This window comes from Phycodurus eques, chromosome 4, assembly GCF_024500275.1.
Source record: "Phycodurus eques isolate BA_2022a chromosome 4, UOR_Pequ_1.1, whole genome shotgun sequence".
Taxonomy (NCBI): domain Eukaryota; kingdom Metazoa; phylum Chordata; class Actinopteri; order Syngnathiformes; family Syngnathidae; genus Phycodurus; species Phycodurus eques.
In genome coordinates, this window is record NC_084528.1 from 16,919,956 (window position 1) to 16,937,028 (window position 17,073).

A 17,073-nucleotide genomic window follows, 5' to 3' on the forward strand; every position below is an offset into this window, starting at 1 on the left:
AGGACATTCGGTCCCAGAAGAGGAATCCAATAATTGACATGGCAGACGTCTTCATGGCTGTTATGCCTGGATCGGACTTCAATACAAATGTGGTCTTTCACGATTGCACTATGTCAGACTACTTACTGCCATCAAAGCTTGCCGCATCTCGGGCAGACAGTGGCAACACTACACAACATGTATTCCGATACCACCACATCCAGTCTTTTACGATCACCAGGCTTTATCTTGTCAAATCTAACACTCTGGGAGAGGTGGAACCAGATACACTCGTTATTATGGCGACGACAACAACAATGTGCGGCACCAATGTATTGTGTGTGTAATTTGGGGTGGGGGATATCCATCCATCCATCCATCCATTTTCTACCACTTATCCGAGGTCAGGTCACGGGGGCAGTAGCTTTAGCAGGGACGCCCAGACTTCCCTCTCCCCAGCCGCTTCATGCAGCTCTTCTGAGGGGATCCCGAGGCGTTCCCAGATAGAAAGAAAGAAAGAAAGAAAGAGAAAGAAAAAGAAAGAAAGAAAGAAACGGTTGTTCCCTTTGCGTAAGGTAAAAACGGTGACCATTGACACATTCCAAGGTGCACCTGAGCCAGTTGGCCCGTCAGGTCATCGCTCACAGTGGAGCCTACTTCCTGTCTTCTTGTGCTCAACCAAGGCAGCGCCCCAAAAATAGCCCGGCTGTGGCGGCGGCTAATGGCTGCTGCTTACTTGCTGCGCTCATCCAGCCACACAAGCCTCATTAGCAGCCAGAGGGGGGGATTCCCAACAGAATCCCCCTCAACACAATCACATACACACACGACTTAAAAAGAGAGAGAACAGTATTAGGGGAGTGGAAGGTGGCAGGGCATACAGACAGGAAGTGGGTGTAATTTCCTGAGGAAGCTATCAGAGCCATTTCCTACCAGCGCCATAATATGGAAGAAAGGGAAAGCCAGACAGAAGGAATGGAGAAGGGAAGAAGGGTGGGGGGGGGGGGGGGGGGTGTAAGATGATAAGTATGAGAGCTGGCTTCTGTGGTGACATGAGGAAGCGGCACAGGAAGTTAATGTGACAACAAAACCTGCTGACGAACAAAAGAAGAAGAAGAGTGCATGGCCTCAAAGAGCAAGACAAAAAAAACTGTGCTGCAGAGCTGCCAAGCTATAGAAATTTACTTCCAGAGCAGTGTCTGAATTTTCATATTTTTTTAAATTTTGTCAAGAACATTACCATGGGACACTTATTGCAGCACATTCAGTATGTAATAGGATAACATGAATTTTGCATACTCTTCAACTGCACAACATAATCAGTACAATATAATCATGATTGTTAATAATTTATGGCTTCAATATTTGTCATTTCAATATATTTATTGTTGCAGCCCGAATCAAAGTATGATATTTTAATGTGCATTTAATTAGCCTTTAGCCCGATTGTGTTTTCAACCGTACTAAAGAAAGCACGTCTATTAAACCAGATTTATCAGATATCAAAAGGCAAAATTAAAACTCAGCACTCTTTTTTGTTAACAAACAAATTACAATACTGATAGATTGGACCAGATAGTTTATGCACAGACACTAGTTTAGATTTCCATTTTGTGCCATATACCTCTTGTACAAATGTCTTCGGTTACATACTATTTTTGTATTTCCTATGTCCAGTAATGGTGCTGAAACGATGCAAATTTCAGACTGCGTCCTGTGTTGCCGTGTATTATTTTCTCTCTTAAGACACATTAATTTGCCTGCTATTTTGTTGTTCAAAGTTGGATACTCCCCGTAATAACACGGTTCCAGGCACCCCTATGTGACAAGTGTACTGTATGACCAATTAGTGAATTACAAAAGAATACAAATAAATAAATAAATACTGTATACACAAACCTTTTAAACTGTCTTCCAGGACCTTTAGATCATTTTTACAGCTTCTGGGACAGACCCCCCTACCATAGACTAAACAGAGAGACAGAGACAGAAAGAGCGAGAGAGAGAGAGGAAAGCGAGGACGGGGCGTCGCAGAGGAGGGAGGAGAAAAATAAGAGCGGTGGCAAAAAACAACAAGGCAGAAAGAGTGAAGTGTAGGAATAAACAGAAGGGGGGGGGGGGGGAATCACCTGAAAGTGATTTTTTTGTTTGTGTTTTTTTTTTTTTTTTTTAAAGAAAGCATCTGAACATGAACAATGTCCTCTCTTCACTAACACCTCCTCCACACACAAACACACTAAACGCTTCCACCAGGGAACAAATGCTTTTTGGCTGCAGCTGGCAAAGGTGACGTAAGCTAACACCTTGCTGAAATCACACTTCTGGCTGTGTGAGTGTGTGTATGCACGAGCCTGTTAATGTCTTTATGTTCAGCGTACTGTCACAGACACAGTTACATAAGAGGAGCCGGCATGTTTTGTGTACTTAATACATGCAATGTATTGCATGATTGATACAATACTCACAAAAAGTTAGGGATATTGGGAATTTTGGGTATCATTTGTCCAAAATAATTTCAGGACAAACCTAAAATGCAGTATAATTATTACAAGTGAACTTAATTGGACTTTAAACTTTTGAATGTCCAACTGTTCAATGTTGGGAGTACTTTCTGCACAACTTGCTTTTCTCTAATACAGAGCTGAATAGCAAAATTCACAACGTTCATTCATGGATCTACCCTACATTTTGATTCAATTTGAAGTAACATTTAAACAGTCCACTTTATCAAGATGATCATTTTTTGACATCACAAGACCAAGATGACGCCTAACAACAGGAGAAGGTGAAGTTTGACTTGAAAACCCAATATACATTTATTTGCAAGAATAAATTGTAGGTGTGCCTTGTATACAGTATAAGTTTGGCCCATAGAATAGGTTTGGGCTCTACTGAACAATCGCCTGTGGTTGATGTCATTGTATCTGCATAACAGTGGAGGGTAACCAACTATGAACAGCAAATTAGGAGGTAAATTTATGAGCATCTAGGAAAAAAATAATGCAACAGATCTGAACACCGGAAATAAATCAGTACATTACCGTATGTTAGCCAGGAGCAGGAGCCTTTAAGGTTAAACGTATATCAAAGTATAGCATATTACATATTTATACCAGCAAAGTTGTTTCTGTTTGTTTGTACTATTTGCACCATCGAGTGCTGAGTTTTAAGTTGGAGATTTGAGAGCTGCACAATACAAGTTACATTATCTGTTTCAAATAAATCAATAGATAAATTTAGCTTTGTTAAGGGACTATAAAGCCATTCAGAAATGCTATTATAATTTTTACACTTACATTTATATTGCAAAATAAAGTTATAGTGAAGGGATTCCATTTATTCCATAATATGAATTTTAGGCCATATTGTAAATCTATATTGGAGAGGGAAAAAAAAAAAAAGATATAGTGGGGAAACTATTTGGAAACTTTTGTGGCTATCAAACAAATATGACAACCCATAAATTGGGCCTTGGCGGAGGTCGGCGCTTTAATTAATAACATTTGAGATGGACGCTCCCATTTTGTATGACTTCAGTCATAGAACGGCTCGAGAGAAACTCAAAGGTTATAACTCACTGGAAACAAAGAAGCACACAACGAAGTGACTGGCAATTTAAGAGTAACACGCTCACGTTCAAGGGAAAAAAATGAGGGGCAACAAAAAACATCTTTCACAAGTGCAGCTGTTTCCTGTCTCGTGCACTGCGAGGGTTCTGTTCTGGCTCAGTGAACACGGTAGCAAAGCAGCAGAACAAACGCCGGCTGCCGCTGCTGCACGAGCTCTCATTTGTCCAAAAAGTTTGGCTGGAAGTTCTGTGGCAGCATTTTTTTTTCCATAAGTAGGTGGATCGTCGGTGTGAAAGAGTAGTACGGCCACATTGAAAAGAAAACATAAATGCACACCATGATAAAAGTCGGAATCTTACGAACATAAGGCTGTCTATTGTGGATTTTAAAAATGTTTTAACTTTGGGGGGGAAAAAATAGTACAGGTTTGAGTAAAAATAGTTTGAGAATTAAAAAAAATATTTTTGTGAAATAGTCAGAACAAGTGGGATATTTCTGTAAAAAAACTCTGAAACATTCCCAAGAATTTATATTACATTCGAGAAAAAAATACTTTTCAAAATGTTTATATATATATATTTTTTTTTAAACATTTTTTTAAGAAAAACTAACTTTTCCCTTAAGTCATATATTTCAAGAAAGACAATTGTATATTTAGGAAAAGCAGTTCTATGTTTTAAAAAGAATACATGCGTCATTTGAGGGGGGTAAAAAAACTTTTCTGCATATTATTGAAAAAAAGATGTATATATTTGAGGAAAAAACTTGCACATCTGAGGAAAATGTTATATATTTGAGGAAATAAGCTATATATATTCCCCCTAAAATTTACATTTTCAAAAATAAATGTATATTTAAAAAAAGAATTTGGAGTATAAAAAAGTTATGGATTTGAGAAAAAAAGGGGCAGATATTCTCCAGCTTTTATGATTTAAAAAAAGTTGTATAATTAAAAAAAAAACAAGGGAAAATGTCTATTTGAAAAAAGAGTTAACTTTTTAGATTTCGTCTGATTTAAAGAAACAATTTAATATTTTCTAGAAAAAAGTCTGTACATTTGAGAAAAAAATGTATATTTAGAGAAAAAAAGCTTTATATTTTTGAGAATAAAAACCTTATTTTCAAGTTGCATAATTAAAAAAAAACTGTTTGTTATATATTTTGAGAAAAACATAATTTTAAAGAAAAAGACAAATTTGAATTGTTTTTCCAGAATCTTTTTATGATCTAAAGAAACAAAATTGCGTATTTCTAAGAAAAAAGTTGTATATTTTCAAGAAAGAAGTTACACATTTTAAAGAAAATATACAGTAAACATGTTCTGAAGCTGTTTTAAAAGTACTCCATGATCATCTTTGGCAAACCACAAACCAATAATCTTTACGAGACAGTCTACGTTAGGGCAGCAGGTATCGAATATTTTAGTAGCCTACCAACATTTTTTATCGAATAATCGGGTGTATATTTTCAGTGAGGCAATTTCAAACACAAATAAAAACAAATAAAACACAAAATTCAGTTTGTTTGACGTCGTCACCATCTTCTTTTGTTGTGTAACGGCAGCTTGCAAGCTACCGTGTCGGCGCCATTTATGTCACGCTCCTTGGATCAAACGCGTACACACCGCTTCTGGCACCTTCGCTTGCATTGATGACATAACCACATTGGTCTGGTCCGTCTGCTCCGTTAAACTTCACAATTTACCTCTCTCCTGCCATTAACAGGCAGTTACTGTATATACTAATAGTTTTAAACTGGGAGGGCTGGCAATGAATGAGTTCAATTAGCGGATCCCTGAGGCCGGAAAAAAATCCCAGAGCATTTTTTCTCCTCGAAATACTCATTCGAGTACCCGCTGCAGCCCTAGTCTACATTATTAATGATGTCCTCAATGTTATAAAGGTTTGGCAGTTGAAGCTTACAACTAGGCTGAAAAAGCCAGAAATGTCTGCTGCAAATACTGCAAGACTATAAAAGGCATTTTCTTGTGCACACAACACACGAGCTTTTAATATCACTTCTGGAGGCGCCCGGCAGGGACCACTACGGACAACCCCGTGGGAGGAAAAGCCCGTACGGCGACCTGCCCCCCGACAAACGTGAGCCAGCGTCTGTCTGTGTGCGCGCTGCTCGCTGTTGGTAAGCGGCACACAAAGGGCGAAGTTATCCCAGAAAGCTCACCACCGCTCTGACAGCTGGCAAACAACAAAGCGCGGGCTGCAGTGGCACTCACGGGACACTCCATTAGGGACGCCTGGATGGTCCACTCGTCGCCAATATGAGAGCTCGATCAAAATAAGTAGAAGTTTGTCAGGAATAGTTTCCCAAAAAACAGTTGAAGGTTAGATTAATTAATTGTCTCAAAAAAAAATAATTGTATATTTTTGAGGAAAATGTCATATTTTAAGGGAAACAAAGTCATTTTGGATATAACTTTTTGGTGGCCTTCTGTTTGGGGTAGGGATGTCCCGATCCAACATTTTCACTTCCGATCCGATACAGATATTGCAGCCTTGAGTTTTGTGTCCGATACCGATATCGGTTTGATCCAATATCCGCAATAATCATTCATACTTTACTTATTTTGAAGTATGGAATGTTAGAAAAGGCTTGATTAAGTGATATTACTCAAACAGAAAACAATAATCAGCAACAGTAGGTATGAGGAAAAACTAACTCATTTATTATCAAGCATTGGGTTACATAAAGTAACTTTAAGAATAAGAATGTACTACAATTGACGCAACGAGATACACGTGCAGACATAAAGTGGAAGTAACGACAAATATTGTTACTATAACTGTTTTTTCACAGAGTTTGAAGAATATATGCCAGACAGTATTGTTCTATTGCCTGTTTGTATGCGTTTACACAGCATTTGTGTACTAATTTTCATTATTTTAAGAGATGTAAGTGCCGCGAGTTCAATGCTAATTTTCGTTAGCTCGTCAATGGTGTTTTTCATTCACTGTGTGCTAGCTTTGAGCTAGCGACTTTTGCGAACAAAAACGAAGAACGAAACGACGTCTGTGATGTATTTGAACATTCAGAAGGTGTAATTATTTTGTTATATCTGTTTAGTTTTTACAGTGACCAACTGGAGTGTTAATAAATGGCTTTAAGCAAATAACATTCATTTAATATGTTAGCTCCTTAGCAACCTGTTGTTGTGACTGTTGTGACTACTGCAGTTCAGGCGCTGCCAGATAGAAGTACTGGTGATGGATGTCGAATGGACTGCTTGTATAATGCTTGTATAAGACTGGTTAAATCAGAGATTTTAGATCCGGTCCAATCCGATCCGGTACTTTCGATCTCAAAGATCTGACCAGGACACCCCTAGTTTTGGGGTACTAACCACCGCTGTACAAAACAGCAGAGCTAAACACACAAAAATAGTATATTTTCAAGAAAATGGTTGTACGTTTCAGAGAAAACAGGACTATTTTCAAGAAAAGAAGTTGTATAATTTTGAGTGAAAGTGTTGTACATTTTTGAGAGAAACGCTGTATATTTTCTAGAAGAATTGTGTATACTTTTGCAAAGAATTTATCATTTCAGAAAGAAAAAAAAAAGTTTCAATTTAAAAAGTCATTTTTCTGAAACAAATCGAATTTGAGTAAGAAAAAAACTTAAGTTTTCAAGAATTTTTTTTTTTTTTTTTTTTTTTAAAGTCTCGAAAATTTAATATTTCCAAGAATAAAAGCTGTATATTTGAGACAAATGTGTATATTTACGAGAACAAAATTGTGTATTTTCAAATTCTTTTAAATTTTCTTGCCCCAAGATGTATATTTGCCCCCCCCCCCCCAAAAAAAAGTTGAAGAGCTTTGAGAACAAAGTCATGTATTTGAGGAAGCATATTTGAGACAAAAAAAAGTGATATAGTCGAAGAAAAAGTCAGAAAAAAGCGTGAATACTGAGTGACTCAGTGGATGCCGAAACGCAAATATGCGGGGATCCTCTGTATTTCAGAAAATTATAGTTTCAAGAAAAATCTTTGGCCAATATTTCTGAGAAAAAGTGGTATAATTTCAAGATAAGTTGCATATTTTTGATTAAAACAATAATTGAACATTTGTGAAAAAAACTCATTTGAGAAAAAAGTTGTACAGTTGGACATTTTTAATATTTGAGATTTTTTTAAATATTTTCAAGCAAAAGTCAAATGTAATACTTTTGAGGAAAAGTGTTTGTAAGAATACAAATTTCGATTTTTGAGAAAAAAAAGTTTGTTCAAAACTCTTGTTATTGAGAAAAAAGTGATCCATTCAAGGAAACGCCATATTTATTAGAATTAGAATTAGTCACATTTTCAGGAAAAAGTTGTATATTGTCAAGAAAAAAAAACATTTGAGAAAGTCATCTTTGAGAAGTTAGATTTGCAAAAAAACAAACAAAAAAAACCTACTATTTTCAAGATTAAAAGTTGTATCTTTGCAAAAAAGGTTGCTTTTTGAAAAAAAAAAATGGAAAAATGTTGTATAGTAGTAAAAAATTTTTTTTGCATATATTTAGCAAAAATCCTTCCGGGAGAGGCTGATTTCATGTTAGTGGAAGTTGCGTTTTCACAATGCTACATTATTTTGGGTACGACACTGATGTTCACTTACGCATGATGCCTTTAGAAGTTTCATTAGCCATGGCGTCCACTTGCGAGAGGCTGAGCTGCAAGTGTTTGTTTCCAGAGTAATTGGTGGTTAGAGCGTGACGCAATTACACTTCCTGTTCCTTCCTCAAAATGTTCAGAATGGGAAACCTGCTACACATCTGTACGTACTGAATGTTCTGTAACTAAAAATATGAACAACAGAGGTTTTGTTACTAAACATATTTTGAAAAAGAAGATTACTACCTTTGTAAAAGCAGGTCTTCCCTGGGTCTTTTAACCTCCGGCCTTTTTTGATTGCCACCTCCAGTGCAAACAAACATAAAGCGGGCCTTTGTGTACGCCACCACACCACACCACAGTCAATGAATTCATGGCAGGCGGACAAGGGCCAATTATGTCCTTTAACCAGCGTTGTGTGGCAGCTAAAGTGAGATTACGGCTTACCATTTCTCTTTCTACATCACTCGGCTGTATTGACATATTTATTCAGACGACTCCGCAGTTTAATTCATGTTACTCTCCAAAGGTTTTCTATGACTCGGGAGCGGCCATTTTCTGTTCTTCCTCTTGCATCCAGAGAACATTTCACTCTCGCGCAACTCCCTAATCATCGACGCCCTCTGCACTCTCCGACTCACCCCCCCCCCTCTTTACAACCTACATGGAGGTTACTGGCTCCATGGAAACATTTGATAGGCCAGGAGCCATCGACTGGCATGGATTGGCAGTTCCCTAGGTCTAACTGCTTCCGTGTGTGTGTGTGTGTGTGTGTGTGTGTGTACGGCTAATTGCCGAGGCCAAACACACACAGGCCACTAGCATATGGGACACAGTCGTTTATTTATAAGTTTGCTCTATGTGTGTCTGGAGTTCATTTGGTTTTACATAGAGCCCATGTAGATGGCAGTTTTTTCCATCACGGCCGCTACATCGCTACGCTAACCTCAGGTCAATCCACAAAATTTCTACGTTGTGATTTATGGTTTTCTCTCCTGTGGTCCAGGACTGTCTCCATAACTGATCCTGAGCATACCGATCTTTTGGCAGCTTTCTGTTTGGGGTACCAACCACCACGGTACGAAACAATAAAGCTAAACACAAAAAAGTAGCGTATTTTCAAGGAAAAAGTGGTACATTTTAGAGAAATAGTCATGTTTTTGAAGATATATATATTTTCAGGGGAAAATTGTATATTTCTGAGGGGAAAAAAGCATTGTATTTCTGGAAAAAAAAATTTTTTAGAACAAAGTCATGTGTGCAAAGTCATATTTTGTAGAAAATTGTTATATTTACTAGAAAGAATGTATATTTTTTAGAAAAACGTTATAATATTGGGGGAAAAAATGAGAAAAAATGTTGGATATTTTCGAGTTTAAAAAAAAAAGAATTTTGAGAAAAGTAGCCATATATAGCCTAAATATATATTTTTGAGAAAAACAATTTCATATTTTCATGAAAAATATTTGTTTTAAATAGTTGAAGGAAAAGTTATATTTTCAAGAACATTTTATTTTAAATGTTGGATAGTTTTGTGGAAAAGTTGTACTTTCAACTGCGATTGGCTGGCGACTAGTTCAGGGTGTACTCCGCCACTCACCCGAAGATAGCTGGGATAGGCTCCAGAACGCCCGCGACCCTAGTGAGGATAGGCGGTACAGAAAATGGATGGATGGATTATACTTTCAAAAATAAAACTTGTACATTTTCTAGGAAAAAAATATAAAAAAGGGGGAAAATTTATATTTCCCAGAAAAAGTTTTACATTTTAGAGAAATAATTTAGTCATTGTTTTCAAGAAAAAAAAATTGCACTTTTTTGAAAACTTCTTATGTTTGAGAGGAAACATTTGTATGTTCTTTAGGAAAAAAGTAATATTTGCAGGATTCTTTTCAGAAAAAAAAAGTCTTTTTTGGGGAAAAAAATCATTTGCGAAAAGAAAATGCTATTCTTGAGAGAAAAAGTTGTATAGTTGCATTTTTTTGGTCAAAAAATAAATGTTTTTTACATTGTCAAGGAAGTGTTATTTTTTTAGAAAAATGTATACTTTTTAGAAAGTTATATTTTGAGAATAAAAGTATATTTGAGAAAGATTTGTATATTTTCAAGAAAAAAGTTCTGTTTTGTATAAGAATTTCTATTTTTGCAAAAAAAAAAAATTGTACATTATGAGCAAGTTATACATTTTCAAAAACGTTATCGGTAAATATGGATATATTTTTTTAAAAGGTGCATCATTTTGAGGAAAAAATGTATATATTTTTAAAGTCAGATATTTGAGGAAAATTATCAATATTTTTGAGAAAAATTTTTACATTTGTAAAAAAAAAAAAAAAGTGGTATATTTTAAAGAAAAGTTTTTTTTTTAAAAAAAGTCAATTTTGAAAACAAAATTTCAAAATTTGCTAAAAATATATTTTTTAATTTGTATATTACCAAACACCATGCTACAGTCCTAAAGGGTGGAGCTAAATATTAAAGTCTGCTGATTAGGTCCCGATGAGATTAATCCACAATCAAAGAATGGACTATCCCCGCCTTTTCTTCTCAGAACGGGGAAACTGAAATGCTTTGTAAAACCGGTTGCATACTAAATGACATGGACGAACGTATTTACACTGGACACGTAAGCAAACGAACGCACTGCATTCACGCGTATGCTCTTATTTGTCATTCTTGGTCCAACCACTTCCACATTTCTCGACCAATTTAAAGTACAAGAGTGAGCATCCATCCATGTAGTCTCTTGTATTCAGACACAATTTCTTCAGGAACTGCATTCTCTAGTTGCTGTTAAGTGAAGCACTGCTGGTATTATTTCAGTGTACTCAGCAAAGGGTCCTTTGGTCTTTGAAGGCCCGAGTGCAACCTTTCACTTCGCCGCACAACAGTAAACATCCATCGATGAAGTTTCACTGGATTCGTACACAATTTCATCATAAATTGGTTTCTATAGTTAATATAACAAGTGAAGTGCTGCTGGTACTAGTTCAAAGGGTTTTCAGCAAAGTCTCTTTCATTTCACCTCAGACAAGCACAAGACTAAACATCGATTCATGGAGTCTCTGCATTTGTTCACCATTTCCTCAGAAAACTGCCTTCTCGAGTTCCCAGTATCAATAAATGAAAAGTGTCATTATGGTTTTTAAAGGCCCGAGTGTGACCTTTCACTTGATTCCCAAACATCCATGAAATATCTCTGCATTTGGATATGACTTCCTCAGAAATTACTCTCTCTAGTTGTTATTAATTAAAACGCCACTGTTTCTATTTAAGTGTGTCCCAAGCAGTTCTCTGCTGATTTTCACTCCACCTCACGCAAGCGTAACAGTAAGCGTCCATCTGTGAAATCTCACTGGATTTGTAAAAGATTTCCTTATAAATGTGTTTTTTAAAGGTCCGAGTGCAACCATTCACTTCACCTCACACAAGCACAAGAGTAAAACATCCATCCACGGAGTCTGACTTTTTCCAGCCTTCCAATGAATGACTTCATTCTCACTCTGCGTTTCGCTTCAGCTCTCCCCTATCCCGCCACGAAACTCTCCAGGACAGACGGGAGTAACTCTTTCCATTTTCCTGCTTTTCCAGCGTACTAAGTGAGATGGACAGGTGAACTTCCTCATGATGATCGGAACACCCATGAAATAAGGAAGTTGTTTTTGCAAGCCATTCATCTTCAGCAGAACTACAATAGAAACGTCTATAATTTTCACCCAACTTGGGGAAGGAAACCAGCAAATCTTGTTAGCATTGAGTTTGACAAGATTGCATTTTTATGCATAGAGTTGGATTAGTTTGACGGGTAATGTCAAAAACAACAAATGCCTTATAATTGGCAAAAGTAAGAAAATTGGTATTGTCAAATATTATTTTTCAATGTATTGCATCGAAATAGCGAGACGTTCTGAATTGTGTTTGATTGTGATGTGACAATTGTCAACATTTACATAACAACCCAGACTTTCTCCACCCATGACTTGGCACCTACGATGGGTGAAGACAAAGACACTCTGCCTGCTTTCATGGAGGACTCCAAAAATATGAGAATATTTAATTTTGAGAGGCTGCAATAATAATATTTAAGTTAAACAAGGTTTCTGAACGATTAATCGATTATCAAAATAGCCGCCCATTAATTTCATTATCAACTAGTTGTCGATTAATCGACTAATTGTTAAACCTCTAATTTTGTTTTATTATATGTACAGATTAGCATTCACAAAGAGCGTTAACATAGTTATCTTACAGTGGCAAATTTTTCTGAGTACTTTGAGTACAAACAATGATCAAGGAATTTTCTGCACCTCTGGGACCTGCTTAATTAATTGTGAAGTTCAATGGAGCGGACGCACGAGCACAACGTGTATACGTAATGAATGCAAGGAAAGGAGGCAGAAGCGAAGCACATGTATTTGATCCAAGGAGCGGGAAGATGCCGACAACATGCGGTAATGCGCTATTATAGTTTGCAAACTGCCGTTAAACACATTGTGGAGGAGGAGGAAGAAGACAAAGAAGACATCAGATAAGACAAATGCGAATAAAAAGACAAAATTCCGAAACTGTGAGAACATTTCAGACTGAGCAGAACACATAACATGGACCTTGCAATTTACAAGAGCACGTGTCTCAAGCACGTCAATCTCGCAACATCTCCGCCGAAGACACACAGAATGCAGCCGTAGACCCAAGACAAGGTAAAATTTACGTATCGTAAATCAGTCAGATTAGCGTTAAATGTACTGTACCTTACTAAGAAAATGTTAGCCCTGAGGAGGGCTAAGGTTTCTGTTAATTATGACTGTCAAATTTCAAGTTCATTACGATGGTGATAACTACAGTACAGACCCTCTCCAAAAATTTACAACATCATGGAAAAGTTTATTTCCATAATTGCATTCAGAACTTTCATAGATTATAGATTCAGGGCCCACAATTTAAACAAATTCAAGTATTTATTTGTTGATTTTTACATAATTTGGGTTTCTAGCTCATAAAACCCACAAAATCAGGAATTCAAAAAATTTGAATACTGTGAAGAAATCAGCCCAAATTTTGCAGGCCATAAATGTTTTAAACGGAGTGTCACACACTAATCATCTACAAAACTCAAAGCACCTGCACAGTTTTCCCCAGGTTTCATTAAATTGCCTCAGTTTTGGTTCAACTGTCTCACCTGGGTTCAATCTGGGGAAGACTGCAGACTTGAGAACTGACCAGAAGACCATCATTGATACCCTCCATAGGATGGGTAAGCCACAAATGTTCATAGCTAAGGAGGCTGACTGTTCACAGAGTGCTGTGTCCAAGCATATCAATGGAAAGTCTAGTGGAAGGACAAAATATAGCAGGAGAAGATGCACCAGCAAAAGAGATTACCGTGGGCTTCAGCGGATTATCACACAGAGAAGATTCAAGAATCTAGCAGAGATCCAGAAAGTGTGGAATGAGGCGGTAGTCACAGCTTCAAAAACCACCACATTCAGACGCAATGCGGGAGATGGGCTACAACTGTCAGGTTCCTCTAAATTACCCGTAGGCATGACTGTGAGTGCGAATGGTTGTTTGTTCCTATGTGCCCTGCGATTGGCTGGCAACCAGTTCAGAGTGTACCCCGCCTCCTGCCCGATGACAGCTGGGATAGGCTCCAGCACGCTCCCCTAGTGAGGAGAAGCGGCTCAGAAAATGGATGGATGGATAGAATAAAGAACAACAGGCTGAATAGGTATACAGTAAGCTAACGTAACACAGTCAGCTAACGTTACATGACGCATAAACAACGAACTGAGAACGTGCCTGGTATGTTAACGTAACATTAACAGTTATTCAGATAACTATAGCAAAAAGAACATGCTAACAAGTTTACCAAACCATCGGTGTCACTCGAAATCACTAAATCCAATGATATCTTCATCCACGGTGTCACTTCTAAACAACTCCGCCAATTCCGGAGGTAGACGATGCGCCGCTTCCTCTTCTACGTCGCTTTCGTCAGACTCATCGTCAGTCGCAGGTACGGATACACAGGCCGAGAGCGCCCTCTTGCGGTTGTCAGTATGAGAATAACGTGAAATTATATAATAATGTGTTAATAATTTCACATATAAGTCGCTCTGGAATTTAAGTCGCATCCCCGGCCAAACTATGAAAAAAACTGCGACTTATAGTCCGAAAAATACAGTAGTCCACTGTTTATCCTAATGGTGGCCCGCGATCTACAACGGCGACCGGCGGTATAAACTCGCCGGAGGGAGGAAACAAAGTGCAACAAAACAGGCAACATTCCTTTAAAAGGAAGAGAAGGTGGCCATGGGGCTGCGCACAAGCCTGCACTTGTTCAGCCGGCGTCACAACAAGCTCCCCCTTGCTCCACCTTTAAGCTCTGACAGGAAGTTACAGTCATCATCAACAGCATCAGTGTTCATAGGGGAACAAAACCACACAAATATTCAATGATTAACGAAAACGCGGACTAACTCACTGTGGTTATCTATGGCAATTACGCTCACTGCTATTTCCTGAGAGGACGCACACATACACAGAAACAGACACAGATATATATATACACACACACACACACACACACACAAGCAACATCAGCAATCAATAATATGCAGACACTCATTATTGAATGCGTCTGCACCTTTAACTAGGCTACACAGGGCAACTGTTCAGTTTTTTTAATCATTCTAAATGTATGAAAACATTATTACCATAATTTTTATTAGATACAGTCTCCTCCAAAAGTATTGGAACGGCAAGATTGATGTCTGTCGCTCGGTACACTAGTAGTTTCTTTCTTTTTCAGGACATTCCAAATTGTTGTATTGGCTATGCCCAACGTTCGTCCAATAGCTCTGATCGATTTTCCCTCAGCTTCAAAATGGTTTGCTATTCTCCCATAGGCAGTTCTCTGGTTTTCATGTTTTCTTAACAGCAAATGCAGTTTTCACAGGTGAAACCCAAACCCCAAAACAAGCTCTATCTAATGTTAAAGCAATCAATCTAAAAGCCAACACCTGAGCAACTAGAAAGACCGATCAGTCATGTTCCAATAATTTTTCGCACTTGAAAATTGGGTGGCTTCAAACAAAAGGTGTTCTGTCCTGAGTTGTTGAACACATCTTGATGTAAATACCATGAAATAAAATCTGGAATTCTGAACTTTTGTCTCATGTTAATCTTTTGATCTGAAACCCAAATGTCTTTAGTATACAAGAAAAACAAAGGAATTAACCTTGCCGTTCCAATACTTTTGGAGGGGACTGTATGATGAGCATTTGTGGGTTAAATGTTGTATGGCCTTTGATTAAAAGTTCTCCTGTGGTTTTATTGTTGCTGTTTTTGTAATTGCTTGACATGACATAAGGTAAATGGGGGGGGAGAAAAAAAAAAGAGGTCAAGGTGACATAGCTGGCTGTAAATCCCCTCTTAATTTCTGGTGAAAAACATTGAATGTATTTTATTATATGTCATATTTTTTTATTCATAAATCTCATCCCAATTTTTAAAGTCAGTATTTTTTTCTAAAATGTAAAACATTACCATTCTTCATTTTTAAATGTATATTGTTATTTTAAACTTAGTTCTAAGTCTATAATTATATTTATTAAATTAAGTGGTAAAAATGATTTAGAAAAGTAAGAAAATTAAGTCCTATGCTGTTTTGTTTCTTTTTTTAACTTTAACTGTACATCTATTATTATATTTAGTAAATTCCTTGATGGTTTGTAATTTTAAAATCAAGAAAACTAAGTCTGGTCATCTTGAATTTTTGAAGTTATTTTGAAATTTAAAAAAAATCTGAATCTATTATATATTTTGGAATAAAATAATATTTTGGCAAAAAAAGATCAAATTTAAAAAATAGGAAAATAGTTTTTCTTTTGAATCTATATTTATTACACATAGTAATATCATTAGTAATGAAACATAATTAAATCATCATTTTTTAAATTCTAAATCAAGCTATAGGTATTCAGTGTTGTTAATTTAAAATTTCCAAGAATTCTTTATATCTCTATTGTAAAGAAAATGCTTTCAATAAAATTGAGAAACCTATGATGAGAATTGTTTTTAAATTCAGAGAATGAATTAAAGAAACAGAAATATCCATCTATATTACCTATCCTGTTCATATATTTTGAAGGATTTTTACCCAAAAAAAAAAAACTTGATTTGTTTTTATAATTGCATGTTGACCATAAAAAAAGGTTTTGGCTGTGCCATATAAAATGCTTTCGTCGGGCCGTATAAAACGCTCTCACTGGGCCGTTTATGGTCCACTGGTTACAAGTTTCCCCACTCCTTTGTTTTGCCACAGTAAGGGCAGGCATGATGACAAGTCACAGTACGTAAACGCCACAAATAATAAGCTACAAACATTACTTCCAGTCAGCTGTTATTGAAAAACTCCACTGACACTCTTAATCCCTATTATTTTTGTGCCTTAAATGCAACACGTCGTTTGATCTCAAACCAAAACGACAGCAGAACACATAAACGTCCCCTTGGACGAATTGCCACGCGTGACACACAACCTTTAGCGCTCCGTGGCTTGAAGAGTCATTAAAATGCTGTTGTATTTAATAAAACTAACTAAGCCCCAGAGGAGGCGGTCTAGTCCGGCGAGAGAGAGCGCCCCTTCGGCGCATGGTTACCGTGCTGGAGAATTTGTCGGGGGGTTAAAAAAAAAAAAGAAAAGAAAAGAAAAAAGAAAACACCTCCGCGGTCACATTTTTAACCATTTTTATTTTTAAAGCCACACACGGCAGCTTGTCGGCGGTCGAGTTTTAAAGCTTTACTCACCCGCAAAGAAGGAGAAAACGTCTGTCCGAGCTTCTAAATAAGGTTTCGTGTTGCGAAAAGTTGCCGTGTGTCATGAAGTGAAGTGAAGTGAGCAAAGGTAGGCGG

General features: G+C 37.1%; 1 protein-coding gene across 6 annotated transcripts in view; it reads right to left on the reverse strand.

Annotated features, from left to right (window-relative positions):
- arhgef1b (Rho guanine nucleotide exchange factor (GEF) 1b) overlaps positions 1–17,073 on the reverse strand; it is a 63,706-nt gene extending 46,633 nt beyond the window's left edge. For all 6 annotated transcript variants that reach the window (XM_061674301.1, XM_061674303.1, XM_061674304.1 and 3 more), the window contains exon 1: positions 16,969–17,073. The gene's annotated coding sequence lies outside the window, so the exon portion shown is untranslated. The remainder of the gene's footprint in view (positions 1–16,968) is intronic.